This window comes from Leguminivora glycinivorella, chromosome 20 (assembly GCF_023078275.1).
Source record: "Leguminivora glycinivorella isolate SPB_JAAS2020 chromosome 20, LegGlyc_1.1, whole genome shotgun sequence".
In the NCBI taxonomy this organism is placed as follows: Eukaryota; Metazoa; Arthropoda; class Insecta; order Lepidoptera; family Tortricidae; genus Leguminivora; species Leguminivora glycinivorella.
Genome location: NC_062990.1, coordinates 6637176 through 6653697, shown reverse-complemented (window position 1 = coordinate 6653697; position 16522 = coordinate 6637176).

Genomic DNA, 16522 nt, shown 5'->3' with positions numbered 1-16522 from the left:
TAAAAAATATGAAAATAGATATCATCCTACATGCGTTATCCCGGCCTTTTGCTCGTGGGAGCCTGGGGTCCGATTTGACATCTAACGTAAAAAAAAACGAAAAAAACTATATTATAATTTCCTCAAGTGTTAGCTGGAAGAAAGTCCGCTTAGGGATAAGCTCGTCTTTAACATGTACTGTTATGTGTATAAGTAAACAAATGTAATATTTTGATGATATTAGCTATATTATGGCAATAGATCGGACTAGATAAGTACTAAAATATTAAAACCGAAATAAATTACACATATGAAAGAAAAAGTGACCAAGGCCTCCTGTGCCTGAGCCTGGAATCGAACCAGCGTACTCTGCAATCGCGGCAGATGCCTATTTCCGCTCGGCCACCCAGGTCACAGCTGCTGAGGTCGAAATGATCTCTCATATGAGTAATATAAACAAGGCTAACACAAGTTGAAATATTTTCAATAAAATATAATTAGACTTGTGTTAATTAGTATTAAAATATTGTTTAATAAAACCGGCCAAGAGCGTGTCGGGCCACGCTTAGTGTAGGGTTCCGTAGTTTCCCGTATTTTTCTCAAAAACTACTGAATTGATACATTCAAAACAACAAACAAAACAGGTCTAAACAGTCTTTATAAAGTTCTCGAGCGATTATTTCCGAAAATATTCATATTATCAAAAAACGATTTTAGTAAACCCCTATTAATTTTTAAATACCTATCTAACAATATATAATACGTTTGGATTGGAATGAAATTAAAAATCAGTCCCCACCTTACATGTAGGGAGGGTACCCTAGCAAAACATTTTTTCCCCTCACTAGCTCGGAAACACGTGTTTTGTTCTTTAATACCAGCGTGTAAAAACGCATTTTATCCACTAGTGGGTAAAGTACTTTGACCTTATAACTCGCAAGTTCAGGATTCTATTCTCGAACCACTCGCTTCGCTCGTGGTTCAACTATAGAATCCTTTCACTTGCTCGTTTTTCAATTCCACACTCGGCGTTAAAATACAACTTTGCCCCCTTGTATAACAAATAACTATTATTCACTTTGTATTTTACCACTTTGTCGGCGTGATTGATATACATATTGGTACCAACGGACAGACAGACATGTGCGAAACTATAAGGGTTCCTAATTGACTACGGAACCCTAAAAATCGTCACATGTAACAGCCACCCTGTAGACGACAAAAACATTACAAAAACAACAAGACAGTAACAACAGCCAGTAGGTTACAACAAGCCAAACTCCAAAATACGATGATAATGAAGCTTAACAAACTTTTCTCCTAAAATGCCATTCTCATTCAACATTGTCGCTAAATCCTTAACAAAATAGCGGATCCTGTCCAATTACGGGCCTAACCTTATTAAATCGTCACCCTCGATATAGGAGACAGGCTAGTAAATCTAACAGACTGACAACCTTCTTTTTCTCATGTCGACGGTGTCGTATTAAGCGGGACTAGAAGGCAGCACTTAAGACGATACCAGGAGGGGTCAATTCTCCATACAAACGCTCTCGACTATTTCCTCCCTGGTTTTTGAAGATGGAGCAATGATGTTTTCAACACAGATTAATAATTTCCAACCCAGATTAAGTTTTCATACAAATCTAATCTCACACTAATTTTGCTTAACAGCAAAAATTTTTTGGAATAATACATACAAGTTTTACAAACTTGATTTTTGTATTTGGTTGGTTAACCGACATATGTTGTAGCTACCCGAAAGTGTACTGTTTACGTTCTTTTAAATACCTAAAAATACAAAATATGGGAATAACGCACTAGTGATGTTATCCCCAAATTCGTATTCGTGTGGTGTTAATATGAGACTTAATTGTATGATTGTTTGGCCGTCCAGAGTGAAGTCGTTAGAGCTATAGTTATGCTCAATGAAATAATTTACAATAGGTTAGTACCTAAGACGTGAGTTTACATGGTATCTGTAAGCAGCTATTGGGTAGGAAGCGGCGCACATCTCACGACACCCTTGAGTTCTCGCAAGTGTTTATCCTAGAGTACATACATAATATAACCTCATTTCATTTCATGGACAGCACGTCGCACTAACGTATCTATTCTACAAGAGCTTAATGTCAAGACTCGCCTCTCTGCTATCTGCCGGGAGAGAATTATAGGCTTCTTTGGCCATTTGGCCAGACGAGATCCTGACAGCCTTGAGAAGGCGTTGATCGTCGGACCAGTGGAGGGCCATCGTAAAAGAGCTGGATTACCCACGAGCTGGTTCAGCACAATAATGAAGGTCACACGCGTTGGGCTCCTGTCCAGGGATCCTTTAGGAAGGCAAAAGATCGGCCTGCGTAGAATGCACTGCAACGTACAGCGACTTATGGTGGTCACGACCCTCAGTCATGAGGTTTCGACGAAAAAGAAGAAGACAATACAATCTCTGCCACTTTTCTACTCCATATAAATAATCATTTTGTTTTCCGGCTGAAATAATGTGTCTTGGATCACCACTAGCCAAATAAATAAATCGCTTTATACAACAAAGGTCGGCAACGCATAAGTGGTTCCCCTGATGTTGCTTATGTCCATGGGTAGCGACGACTGCTTCCTATCAGGCGGCTCGTCTGCTCGTTTGCTGCCTATCATCATCATCATCATCCTCCTTGCGCTATCCCGGCATTTGCCACGGCTCATGGGATCCTGGGGTCCGCTTTGAAAACGAATCCCAAGATTTGGCGTAGGCACTAGTTTTTACGAAAGCGAAGGGTAAACTAGACCTTATTGGAATTAGTCCCGTTTCCTTACGATGTTTTCCTTCTTTATCATTATAAAAAGGATATTCGCTGTATCGCTCGGGCTAAAGTCTTGTGTTTTAACTAGTCTTTGGTAGGAAGTTAGAAAATGAGATGCTGCGCGTATCAGGAAAACGATCTTTATATTAAAATTGGGAGACGCTATGCGAATACGGAGTATATGCTAAACAGTTCAAAGTTATGTTTAATAAGATGTCTAAGGTTAGTAAATTGATGTTTTTAGATGTTCAATGTTTATCCACACTTAATATTATAAATGGGAAAGTATGTGTCTGTTTGTTTACATACATACATACATACAATCACGCCTGTATCCCATAAAGGGGTAGGCAGAGCACATGAAACTACTAAAGCTTCAGGGCCACTCTTGGTAAATAAGTTTGTTTGTCCGTCTTTAACGGCAAAAAGGAGCAACGGAGCGACTATCATTTTGGTGTGTATTGTAGCAAACAAATAAATCTTATCTTATGTACTCGTACTTTGTCATTTTCGACTGTTAGGATTGGAATATTTTCACTCAGTGCTGATTAAATTGAAGTTAAAACCAAACACTAAAAGCGTAAGAACGGGTGCATTGCTCACACCAAAATGCAGTCTTCCTATTTCGTACGAGCTCTTTGCTCTACATTCTCTACAATGAAGCAAATTCGTTTTGAAACTCTACAATACCGTGTGAGCCGACTCTTACTGCAAACTTGCATTAGAATTAGCATATGGAGGGCATTTGTTAGAAGAGGGTAACAACGTACTGTTTATTTTGTATGGTTGGGCTGGAGATCGGTTTAAATTTCTTGTGTTAATATGCATGGTGTCGAGACTAAATTTATAAATTGTGCTATATGCTTTTTGAAAAAGCTGTAAAGTAGTTAAATTGTATGGGTATTGAAATAGGTAACCTACCTATAGGAGACACAGTATAATATTAAAGATTTTTCGATGAATCCACTAAAGGCTAAAGCACCTAAATTAAGTAGTATACTTGTCACTTGACTGTTTGAAAACTTAGTTTCACATTCAACAGCGAAATAACATAATTGAGAGATGCTACACCCAGTAAAGTCTACGAGTCGCGCTTGCATTACTCCACCGGGGCTGATGGGGTGGTGGAGTACGTAAGACTGGCTACACGCTGAGGGTGCACCACCTGCAGTCGCGCGCACGTGCACTTCACTTCATTTGTTGTGCGCGTGCCGCGCACGCTGCAAGACACCATCGCGTGCGCAGACTTCTGGCCGAAGGGTGTGGTATTTCGGCGGTTCCGGGGCAACTTGTCGAATCCTACACCGAGTCAGACGACGCAACGGAGCCACGCTGTTACGTCGTCACCCAAATCTAATGTTTAATTTTTATTATTTTTTGTATTATTTATCGCTTGTCTTGTTTTGTATTTTGTAGTTTCACAGTGCCTTACTGTAAGCTGAAATGCTGTGTTACTTTTTGACTAAATAAATAAATATATATTAATGTGAAGAGTAAAGAATTTCCCTCCTATTCTCTCATAGGAGTTGTAGAAATCGACTGAGGTATATTGGTTCAATAGACATGTAGGTGCGTCCCCACACTGCTATGTCTGCAATGTCACGATTTCTTTTTTTCAACCCATTAATTGCTAAATGGCACTGAAACATGATCAGTTTAATATGCTCTGCCTACGTATCTCTTTTGGAAAAAGAGGAAGTAGGTTTCATAAGCGTGGCGAGCCCATCAACGTAGTTTTGGAGTTTCCATTTTGAATACCGTATTACCAAAGACATATGTAACTCCGTATAGACAGTCTAAGATATAAACGTACCTCAAAACCATACCTACAGAAAAAGGTTACGATAACTTACACCTTTGGGAGACGGTCGGCTAGATGGCGCTTATATTTTATTATTTATTTATTGAAAACAAAGATTACAGTTATACAGTTTCTAGTTTTTTCGCCAAACTTACGTTTAACGGCGAAATGAAGCACTCATTTTCAAAGTTAGTACCTTAAATTATATTAAAAGACTTATTCTAGTGTTAATAGATAATAATATCTTATCAATTACTAATGGCGCTTTTCATTAACGCTTTAAAAACCTGAAATAAGCCAAAACATCGCTGTCCCTATCTGTCATGTTGACATTATGTATATGCGAGAAAGGGACCAAGCACCCCTTAACTAATCAGTTCAGTATCTATTTAAAAAAAAAAAAATATTAGACATTTTAACACATATCAAACTAAGAATATGGGCCAATTTGTCAAAACTGAGGTTCCAAAGTTTTAAGCCTGTGTCGACAGATAGCAGTCTATGCACTGTGAATCTGTGATTACACATTTTACTTTGACAGCAACTCTCTATAATATTCGATCCTCTTTGGTATTACCTTAGGTAATATCTATTATTAGATTTATTTCACGAATTACAAAAGACAAATTATTCCTACAGATTATACATTTCATAATTGAGAATCTTAAGCTCCAAATTAATCGCAAAGGTATCGGAATCCTGCAGAAATCTTACTAATTGAACATTCCGTATTTAGTTATTCAGAGGATCGCAAACACGGCCTAATTTTGCGTTTAAAGGGAAAGGGGACGACCAAATCTAAACCGGCTTTTCATACAAATGTAGTGCTCTTTTTCATATCTGGATATTCACATTTTTGGAAATATTTTAAAAACATATATTTTAATCATGGCTGTGTTCATACCAAAGATAATCAAGTATTGAGAATGACTGTCAAAACCTGAGTTCGATTTTCGGTTTCCGGCTCTGGTGTATGCCAAATGCCTACATTGGCAACTATTTCAGTTTATTATTTAAATATATGTAGTACTGTGACTTAAATACACAAATAAAATAATGGTATTTTATAAAATTATTTGACTCTGGTTAAGGAGCGCAGGCCCCGTAGCCGAATGGCATTTCTCCGACGCCAAACGAAAGCGATACGCCGCTGGCTCTGTCGCGCCAATACGCAAGCGCGATAGAGATAGATATCTACTAGCGCTTCGTTTCGTGAGCGTTTCGTGAGCGTTTGTGCCATTCGGCTAGCCACCCTGATATGGTTAATACACATCAATACAATTATGAATACTTTACATAATGTCACTATACAGAGAGGAAAATGGGCAAAACGTTTGTATGGAGAGTCGAATGTCAACTTCCCTCTGAAGGCGGCCGGCAAATTAACGCCAATTTAAAATGCAAATACAGACGGGTTATTGTGTGATAGTTGCTTTTATAGGTTCCGTAGATGCTACCTGAATTTAAAACGGAATATTTTGGAAACTGCAGAAAACAAGTCATAACCAAGCATTAAATGTTTCAGTAAGTTTCGTTTCCTAGGAAATTTTGATAAGCGCGCCAAGCGGGAAATTTCGGAAACAAAGCTTAGTCAAAAAAAATTCACATCACCATTTCGGAAAGGGTCCTTTTTTTCTCAGCCAGGAGCCGCAAAGTGATACTTTTCTGATCAAGGATACACTTGTTTTATACGTTTTTACATACACCTTTTTTATTTTTGAAAACATAAAAAAACTTTAAAAATAGGTATATTACCTACGTGTAACATGGTAGTAAAATAAATTTCACCTTGGGTGTTAATATTTGAATCCTTCAATACGCTCAGTATTTATTTTTTTTGGAAATTATAGAATTCTTTGCTCGTTCAGGATTCAATAAACGCTCTCGCCGTAAATATCTCATTTTGGTCCTTGTTACCATAATCTACTATTGCTGCATGGTTATGGCCTAAAGTTTTACAAAGTTATAAAGACGTACAGTTATATATATTTTCCACAAATTCAAATTTGATTTGAAGTCAAAGTGAGTTTTAGACTGGGAGCTCTGAATTTGAAATGGCATATTTTGATGTTTTTGAGAGCTACACTGTGTTTTTTGTGAAAACAATAGCTAGAGACTTTGTGCAAATCACAATGGGAAATTGGGAGACGGGATGGCGGAAAAGTATCGATATGTGAATTTTCGTATGTAAAACGATACCTTCGAGAAATACGGTGAATCACTTTGCGGTAAAGAGATGGTTGACAATAAAGAGTACTCTCTGAGGCCGAATCCCGTAGAGATTGACAGAAGCACTTATAGAACTAGCTTTCGGAACTCCGTTAGGGCGTTGTAGGGTCGATACAATTTCCCGTAGTTGCCTACTAACATACGTATAGCGCCATCTGTTAGAACAGTGTGGCGCCACTTTAACAGTGACAGAGTAGACGCCACAAATTTTATCACATAAAATGTGAACACGAGAATGCGAATTCTGTCCCTGTCAATCAATAAAAAAATGATAAATAAAGAATAAACCGTTATTAGATTAGGAAATCTACTGATACAACTATGCACTTAATTTTCATTTTATTCATTCATTATATTCATTAACTCACATGTATTTTATTCAATTAAAAACGTAACTTCAAATTACACATAACATAATTACAAGCAAAAAAAACTTCGTGACTGAACTCCTTATCCTTTTTTTCTATATTTTTTTAATAAATATATATCGAACAACATTTATTATAGAACCAAAGTACACAGAAAAAGTTGGTATATAATATATCTATAAAATTTTATTCTAATAGGGAGGACGACTTCATAAAAAAATGGCATTCTGTTCAGTCCGTCAGTTAGATCGTCCAAAAATACTGAACACATATTTTTTTCCTTTTTCTAATTAATAAAAAAATACAAAGATATTAGAGCATCAAACTTCCGGAATAGGGGCTTGTGACGTCACTTCTAAGTGAAAATTGTACCTAGGCGTGACGTCACGCGAAACTTTAACGCACTGTACCATCGTCATTTTTCGTTTATGAGAAAATAGAAAAAATATGTCCAAAATTCTTTGATAATCTAACTGACGGACTAATTAGTTTTTTAGTCGTCTCGCCTATTAAAACCGAGCCATCGGGTGATGGTATTGACTCCTTATCTTGTATACTATCGACATTCATAACACGTTAGTCGATATTTATAGAAGACATTCACAATAAACATGAATTATTTATAGGATTTACATACTTCATACTAAGAATCGTGCCTCGATTTTTAGCGCCACCTATTAAATACTATCATAACTACACTGATGATGACTATAATTTTTTTTTCAAAATGTGTATTGTCGTTATATCTTGATTTTAAAATAAAGAAATATGTCATTTGTTCTTTTAAAACATAAAAATAAAAATATTTGGGAAAAATATGATTTTGGCCACCTCCAGGCTACGAACAGCGCCATCTAGTTTTAAGCATAAAAGGCCCATACGCTTTTTTGTTTGGACTTTGTCAGTTCAGTATTAAATCGTTCTTGATATTATTTAAGTCAGTATTAATTCGACATAATTAATTAAAAAAATATTCCCCTTTCTTGCGGACTCCTAAACCCCACAAAAGGAAGACATATGCAAATCGCGTATACGCTCTTGTAAAATATAGGCAGTACATCTTTAAGATAAAACATTTATTCGACAGGTTATCATTTTCTTATTAAGATAAGGACGAGTTTGTACGAGAGATAACCAAGTGCCAATTAAGTCAATTTTGTAACGCGTTTTATAATTGTTACAGTTGAAGGACTGTTTAAGAATGCAATGTACGTTGCTATAGAGTATAGAGATATAACTAGTCTAGCCTGGAACTCATTATTAGGTATATTATGTAGATTAAGTAGGTATACCTACTGTTATCATTCGTAATCCGTAACTCCGATTTCCGGCCTTTCTAGCCGGATTTTTTTAAATCTCATACATGGATAAGAATTACGCCAATATGGGTAAAAAATTTAACCCTTTTCTCGAAGCCAGGATTGGTCTCCCTAAATCAGAAAACGCCAGTCTTCATTCATTTGAAATTAAGATCTATTCGAGATCTTCTCACTATTCTAAAGCTGTGTTTTAGGCTGATTATTATTGTTTTTTTTAATACTACGTCGGTGGCAAACAAGCGTACGGCCCGCCTGATGGAAAGCGGTCACCGTAACCTATGGACGCCTGTAACTCAAAGAGTGCCACATGCGCGTTGCCACCCCAGTAGAAACTTGTACATTCCCTTTTGCTGCGTTAAATACACAGTAAAAAGGAGTGTACAAGTTCCAAGGAGGGTTCGGGTTGCCGACGACTCAAAGGACAATAGACGGAATAAGTCAGTTCCGTAAGTCCTCCCGTCATCAGCACACCGCACCCTCGTTGAGCTCTGGCAGTCTTACGCCGTGCCTTGCGTGGGCGACGGTCGCGCTACCGTCGCCGTCGCGTCTCATACTTCCATATCGATAAGGTTTGATTTCGTATGCATCGCATCGCCGTCGCGCGACCATCGCGCGACCATCGCGCGACCGTCGCCCACGCAAGCCACGGCGTTACTCACCGGCAGGAACACAATACTATGAGTAGGGTCTTGTGCTATTTGGCTGCGTGGCCTGCGTGTTAGCAAAGTTGAAAATGACGCATATCCTTAATATACTTGATTCTCATTTCACATTTATGTTTTTGATATGATATATCACACTGCTGACATCACCATCATTCATAATATCAACGATATTACGAGCGATCATTAAAATGTCATGAATAGGATCCTTGGTAGTAATGTGTTTACTTTATCTATTTTATGGTGTGATCATCCCTTTGCGTGTTTTGATTTAAGCTCTATAAATTTTAATTGCCTGATAGATGGCACTACTTTCATATAGAAATCTTATTTAATTTTGGATGTGATTTGGTTTAAAAACTTACATTAAAGCGGGATAAATATTCTAGTGGCAATTGAAAATTTATTTAAGATATAGGAAGGAAAAAAATATCACATTTTTTTTGTTCAAATTACCTTTATAATAAAATTTATAAGCTATAATAATTATTATTTATTTGTTAAGTCAAGCACTTCATTATAGGATCATAATTATAGGATTTAAAGAATTCTATCACTATTAAACAATAAAAAAAAAACCGGCCAAGAGCGTGTCGGGCCACGCTCAGTGTAGGGTTCCGTATTTTTCCGTATTTTTCTCAAAAACTACTGAACCTATCAAGTTAAAAATAATTTTCCTAGAAAGTCTTTATAAAGTTCTACTTTTGTGATTTTTTTCATATTTTTTAAACATATGGTTCAAAAGTTAAAGTGGGGGGGACGCACTTTTTTTTCCTTTAGGAGCGATTATTTCCGAAAATATTAATATTATTAAAAAACGATCTTGGTAAACCCTTATTCATTTTTTAAATACCTATCCAACAATATATCACACGTTGGGGTTGAAATGAAAAAAATATCAGCCCCAACTTTACATGTAGCCCCCCTACATGTACCCTAATAAAACATTTTTTTTCAATTTTTTATTTTTGCACTCTGTTGGCGTGATTGATATACATATTGGTACCAAATTTCAGCTTTCTAGTGCTAACGATTACTAAGATTATCCGCGGACGGACGGACGGACGGACGGACGCACGGACGGACAGACAGACATGGCGAAACTATAAGGGTTCCTAGTTGACTACGGAACCCTAAAAAACATAATTTCACACAATTGATGAAACTTTTAAATAGTCCTGTACATATTGCATGAACCCATCCCCGCCGTGAGAAGGTATTATGCAAAATAAACCAAAACCGTAACTACCGAAAGACCCAATAAATCCTCTCTTATTACCAAAATACGTGTAATTTTCAGAACATTTTTTGTGGACCCTAATTTTTATAACTCAATTTTGCGCTTCTTTTGCATACTGTTTTGGTGACCATCATGTATGAGGTAGTTTATAATTTTACATTATTTAAAGTGACATTATCACCTTTGTGGTACAAACTTGGATTATAAAGATTTTTTTTTTTTTTTTTTTTAGATTTGGAAATTCTTTGAGTCGGGCGGGTTAAGCGCCCTTTACTATTTACGGGACGGGGCGCCTATACACCTGGGTGTATAGGGCAAACGGATTATAAAGAATGTGATTTTAATGGGTTAAATTGTGGTGTAGGCGAGAGGCTGGCAACCTGTCACTGCAATGCCACATTTTCGTTTCCTTTTAACCCCTTATTTGCCAAGAGTGGCCCTGAAGCTTTAGTAGTTTCATGTGCTCTGCCTACCCCTTTATGGGATACAGGCGTGATAGTATGTATGTATGTATGTTTTTAATGCAATACCTACATACATGTCGGTTACTTTGAACAACATAGCGTGTAAAGCTAATACTGTTGAATATCTTAATGGTGGTTAGTATAGGACATAACAAATGTAATTAGATTAACTTACTTAAAACCGAAATGTTGCTGGAACTTGGCCTGCGCACTGCCGTGCGCAAAAATAAACAAATGTCCATAGAAATTCATTCGGCCCGCAAAATATTGCAAACTCGCGGTAAACGCTAGTTGACAGCTAGTCTAAAAAAATAACGTACAACTTCGGAACCATAAAAAAACTATGGTCGCCTAGATGGCGCTACCACAAAATATATAATAGTACAGTCGAGTTCATAAATATGTGTACATTTCTTCACCTTAACTCTTTGCAATAAGGTGAAAAATTGTACACATATTTATGAACTCGACTGTAGAAGCGCTACACTTTTGATTAATTCTCGGATAGTTAGTGCTAATATGAATACCTGACAATGTTAACGTATAAGTATCAAGTAAGAATATGGGCCAAATTTGTCAAAACTGAGGTTCAAAACTTCTTATTCTATGTCGAAAAATGGCAGTTTAGGCACTGTGTCTACACATTTTACTTTGACAGTAATCCATACTAACATTATAAATGGGAAAGTTTGTGTGTCTGTCCGTCTTTCACGGGAGCGACGAATTGACGTGATTTTTTAATTGCAGATAGTCGAAGGGATGGAGAGTGACATAGGCTACTTTTTGTCTCTTTCTAACCCCCCAATTTCCTAAAATGGGAGGTGGAAGTTTGTATGGAGGATTCCGCAATTTTCGAATTTTACGCGAGCGAAGCCGCGGGCAAGTAACGTAACATAACATACATACATACAATCACGCCTGTATCCCGTAAAGGGGTAGGCAGAGCACATGAAACTACTAAAGCTTCAGTGCCACTCTTGGCAAAATAAGGGGTTGAAAGAAAACGAAACTGTGGCATTGCAGTGACAGGTTGCCAGCCTCTCGCCTACGCCACAATTTAACCCACATTTGATTTAACGTAACATAAATCCTCAAAAACCCATGATACAGGCTCTAATCTTATTTGACCGTCTATACTCTAGAGTAATTCGATGCGCCGACTATAGTTTGAAGGGCTTTTGTTGTGAGATATCCAAAGGGACCCAGAAACACTTGTTATCGACACAAGGGCCCCTCACAACATACGACATAGTCTTATAATAGTCGAAAATACAGGATGATTCTGGAGACGTGAGCCAGATACAACTTCCATACTCACTCACTCGCTCAGTCTTAATAGATAATTGTAGATGTTATTGAAATGAAACAATCACACTTCTACCACAGAATATATAAAAGTACAAGTAGGTACAGAAGGCTCACTCTCAACAACCTGTCAACGGACTGCATGCGACATTGAATTCTTTTGCGCAGCGTGAAGGTTGTCAAACTTTATGGGCCGCGAACTCGCGGCCGTCGAAATGTACGGAAGAAACGCGGAGTGAGCCGCCCCTGCTTCTACATTGCATTTTTTTGTTTTTTGTTAAGGATTTATTTATCTACAATCAAGTACACCATACAATACTTAAGTAACTATTAAGATTTAGTTTTAGATTTTATAGTAAGAAAAATTGTCACACTCAACAGATATTATATTTTTCAAAAGTAACCCGACTTGAAGAATAAATTTTATCGACCACTAATAATTAACTAACGTCAATCTCAGAAATTCTACGACAACAAGCTTGCTTATTACTTACTGAAGGCACAGATGTATCCATGCCATACAAAAAAAATGCGACAGCCTAAAAACGCACCAAATGTAGATGACGTCACTACAAATGCTTTGTTGCCTTGAGACGACTGTTAGATGGCGTTAAGTGTCACTTGCGAGACATAAACCTTTAAAAGAATGTAATGAATTTTCGGACTCGTAACGCCATGCATGTACCACATTGAAAGTTAGTCTAGATATATTATTATCGACAATTACAAACCGTCAACAGATGTTGCTTTTAAATAATATAAAAAAGGAGATTGTCGATCCATAATCTTTGCGTAAGGCTTCATTTTGCTCTCGTCTCCTGAACCACCTTGTATATGCGAAATAAGCCCTTTTTCAACGTACAAAATCAGTAGCCGGGGTCAAAATTTGGAGGACCCTTGAGGTGCCCTCAGATCTTCGTATGTGGAATAAGTGTCACTTAATCTTTACAAAATATATGTTTGAAGGTTCTTCAAGATATGCGAAGAAATGATATGTTGTGACAGGGAAATGAAAATGTTGTTTAATATTATTATTCCACGACCGGTCTGGCCTAGCGGGTAGTGACCCTGCCTGCTAAGCCGCGGTCCCGGGTCCGAATCCCGGTAAGGACATTTATTTGTGTGATGAGCACAGATATTTGTTCCTGAGTCATGGATGTTTTCTATGTATGTAAGTATTTGTATATTAAATATATCGTTGTCTGAGTACCCACAACACAAACCTTCTTGAGCTTACCGTGGGACTCAGTCGATCTATGTAAGAATGTCCTATAATATAATATATACCACAGCCCACTACACTATATAATCTTTACTATAGCGTCCATAGTAAAGATTTGCTTAGTTTGGGGCTAAGTTGATGTGTGTAAGGTGTCCCCCAATATTTATATTTTATTTTTAAATCAAATAGCCAAACGTAATATTAAAAAAAATTGCAACAAAAATCCAAGGTGTATGAAACTTGGTTTGCTATAGAAACTTGGTTTGTATGTATGTAGGTAGAAGTATTTTGCGTTGTTGTCACTTCTTTTATATTTTATACCTTTCCTTTTATTTAAAGCTACGTTGATCTGATCTGTAAGATTCTTCTAAAACATTTGTAAATTTTAATTTTAAATCTTCCTAAAATTCCCTTGCTTAAGGGATTTCAGAGGTCAATGACCTCGTGGGTTTTAGATAAAACATTGTGCTTTTGTTTGTTGAATTTAGACGCTTTTACATAAAATCATAGATTACTTAAAAAGTTTTCAGATACACCAGTAAGATCTCTTGTAAAAACGCTGTGTGTGCAATTCCCGTCAAGTTTGTACATTTGGATCACGTCTCCGATTTGGATTTGGAATTGCACGTTTCAGTTAACTTATATTACTTATACTAATATTATATGAATTCTAAAGTTTGTATATCTGTGTAAAGTTTGTCTATGTGTTATGAGTACCTATAGCGCTAAAACAATTTATTTCAAGTTAGGTAGTTTCAAAGAAGAGACAGAATAGGACAGGACGTGGGATAGTTTTTAACCAAGAAATCATCCCTTAAAAATAATAATCTTCCTTTTACTGGGATTTTTTTTATTATTTTCCAGGCGTCCCAAATTCATAAAAAGTTACTTTTTCTTTCGATATTGAACGCATTTTAAATAAAACAACTTTTAGCCGCGATGCGTTAGCGATACAATGATAAAAATAATGACGATGTCCCGATCCAATCGAGTGGCTCCGCCGACCGATGTTTATCCGTTGAACTTATTGTATTACTAGCTTTTTCCCGCGGCTTCGCTCGCGTTAAATTCGTGAAAATTGGGAAATGCTCCATACAAACGTCCACCCACTATTTTAGGTAAGTGGGGGGTTAGAAAGAGACAAAAAGTAACCTATGTCACTCTCCATCCTTTCAACTATCTCCACTTAAAAAATCTGGACAATTTACCGCTCCGTTTTGCCGTGAAAGACGGACAAACAAACAGACACACACACTTTCCCATTTATAATATTAGTATGGATTATAGTGGCGTATCCATAATGTGTACTAATTAATCTATCTATGCTTGTATTCAGACTTGCCCGAGGTTATACTAGTAAGTAATTAAATAGATTAGGTATTGCGTGTGTACTTGCTTCTGTGAAATTTCTGTAACAAAATATTTGGAATTTGTGGAACTAAATAGTGTTTTCTGTTACTGCGACAGTTATTAAGCAGTGATAAATGCGTTTCCTGAGATGTACTATCGGCTGCAAAATTGTATGGAGAAGTTATGAATCAATTCATTGATAAATTCGCCAGGCAATTTTGCAGCTGATAGTACTTTCCTCGCTATAGTGAGGGGAAAAGTTTTATGTTACACACGGGTGCAAATGTATTTTACTTCTCGTGTGTTGAAACACTCGTAAGTTCAGGATTCTGTTCTCGAACCACTCGCTTCGCTCGTGGTTCAACTATAGAATCCTTTCGCTTGCTCGTTTTTCAATTCCACACTCAGCGTTAAAATACAACTTTTTACCCTTGTATAATAACTATTGTTTATTATACCGGGTGGGCCCTGTAACAAAAGTAAGCACACTGCAGGATAATACTCCTTAAAAGTGACTGAACGAATGTTGGGTCAGTATAAGAAGTAACTGTTTAATTTTTTGCTTTTGTTACCGGTATTATGAGTATAATACCGGTATAATAAGGTGTTACCAAATTAGTCACGGATATTTTTACGGCTGATAGTGCTCCACTCCTGGACGGTTATTAAAGGAAATAAAAACAAAAAAATATCATATGAAAATTTTACTTTAATTTCTAGTGAAGTCAAAGTCAGATTCAGAGAGTCAGATTTGGTTGCGTTCACGACTAAAATTTTTGTCAACGTTCCGTTTTTCCAATTATAGATTTTAATGTTTTAAAAATGTTTATTTATTTATGATGTTGTATTTTGTTAACTTATTCTAAATTGTATACTTTTTCTATATGATGTAATTTCCTTTGTAATGTGTATACTTTCCGTGGTATCATTAGGTATGGCCCTGACGGAAGATCAGCGTTGGCCACCCAGGCTAACACCATGCTAAGTCAGGACCATCTTCATGGCAACTATGTGTACCTACTTACCTTTTTGTGATGTTATGTGTGTAAATAATTCTCTGTTGTTGATCTGTATTTGTGTGTTTTTTTTTGTATTATTTTGCCATGAATAAAAATATTTCTATTTCTATTTCTGTTTAGATGTTAATTATTGCCCCTTAAAATATCCGTGACTAATGTGGTAACACCCTATAAGAGTCTGTTCGGAAAGTCAAGAGTCGTGAAATGTATTGGATAGATCTCTCAGTAGGTAATCACAACACAAGCCTTATTGAGCTTACCATGGGATAGTCAATTCTGTTCCGTACATAGAGGAATAAGTAAGGGAGGAGTTGTAACTCTATACATCAGTAAACGCGAGTTATTTGTATAGGCATAGTTATAGTGACATCTAGCGACAGTCACGAGTCAATCACGCGTGAAATATCAGTACCACTACTCGATACTAGGTGTCAATAGTGTCTCGTCTGCCAAAAAAATAATATTAGCACAGTTTACAACTTATATTACAAGCAGAAGGAATTGAAAACAGAATACTGAATTATACTATTGTAATATTAGTTAAAAATTGGTGATCATTTAGACTCGTCGTTCGTCGCGACATCTTTTGACAAATAGCAGTAGTGATAATTTACGCTAGTTGACGCGTGATTGACGCGTGATTGTCGCTAGATGTCACTATAACTATGCCTATACAAATAACTCGCTTTTGCTGATGTATGGAGTTACAACTCTTCCCTTACTTAGTCCCCTATGGTTCCGTATAAATATCTAAAACGTCTCAAAC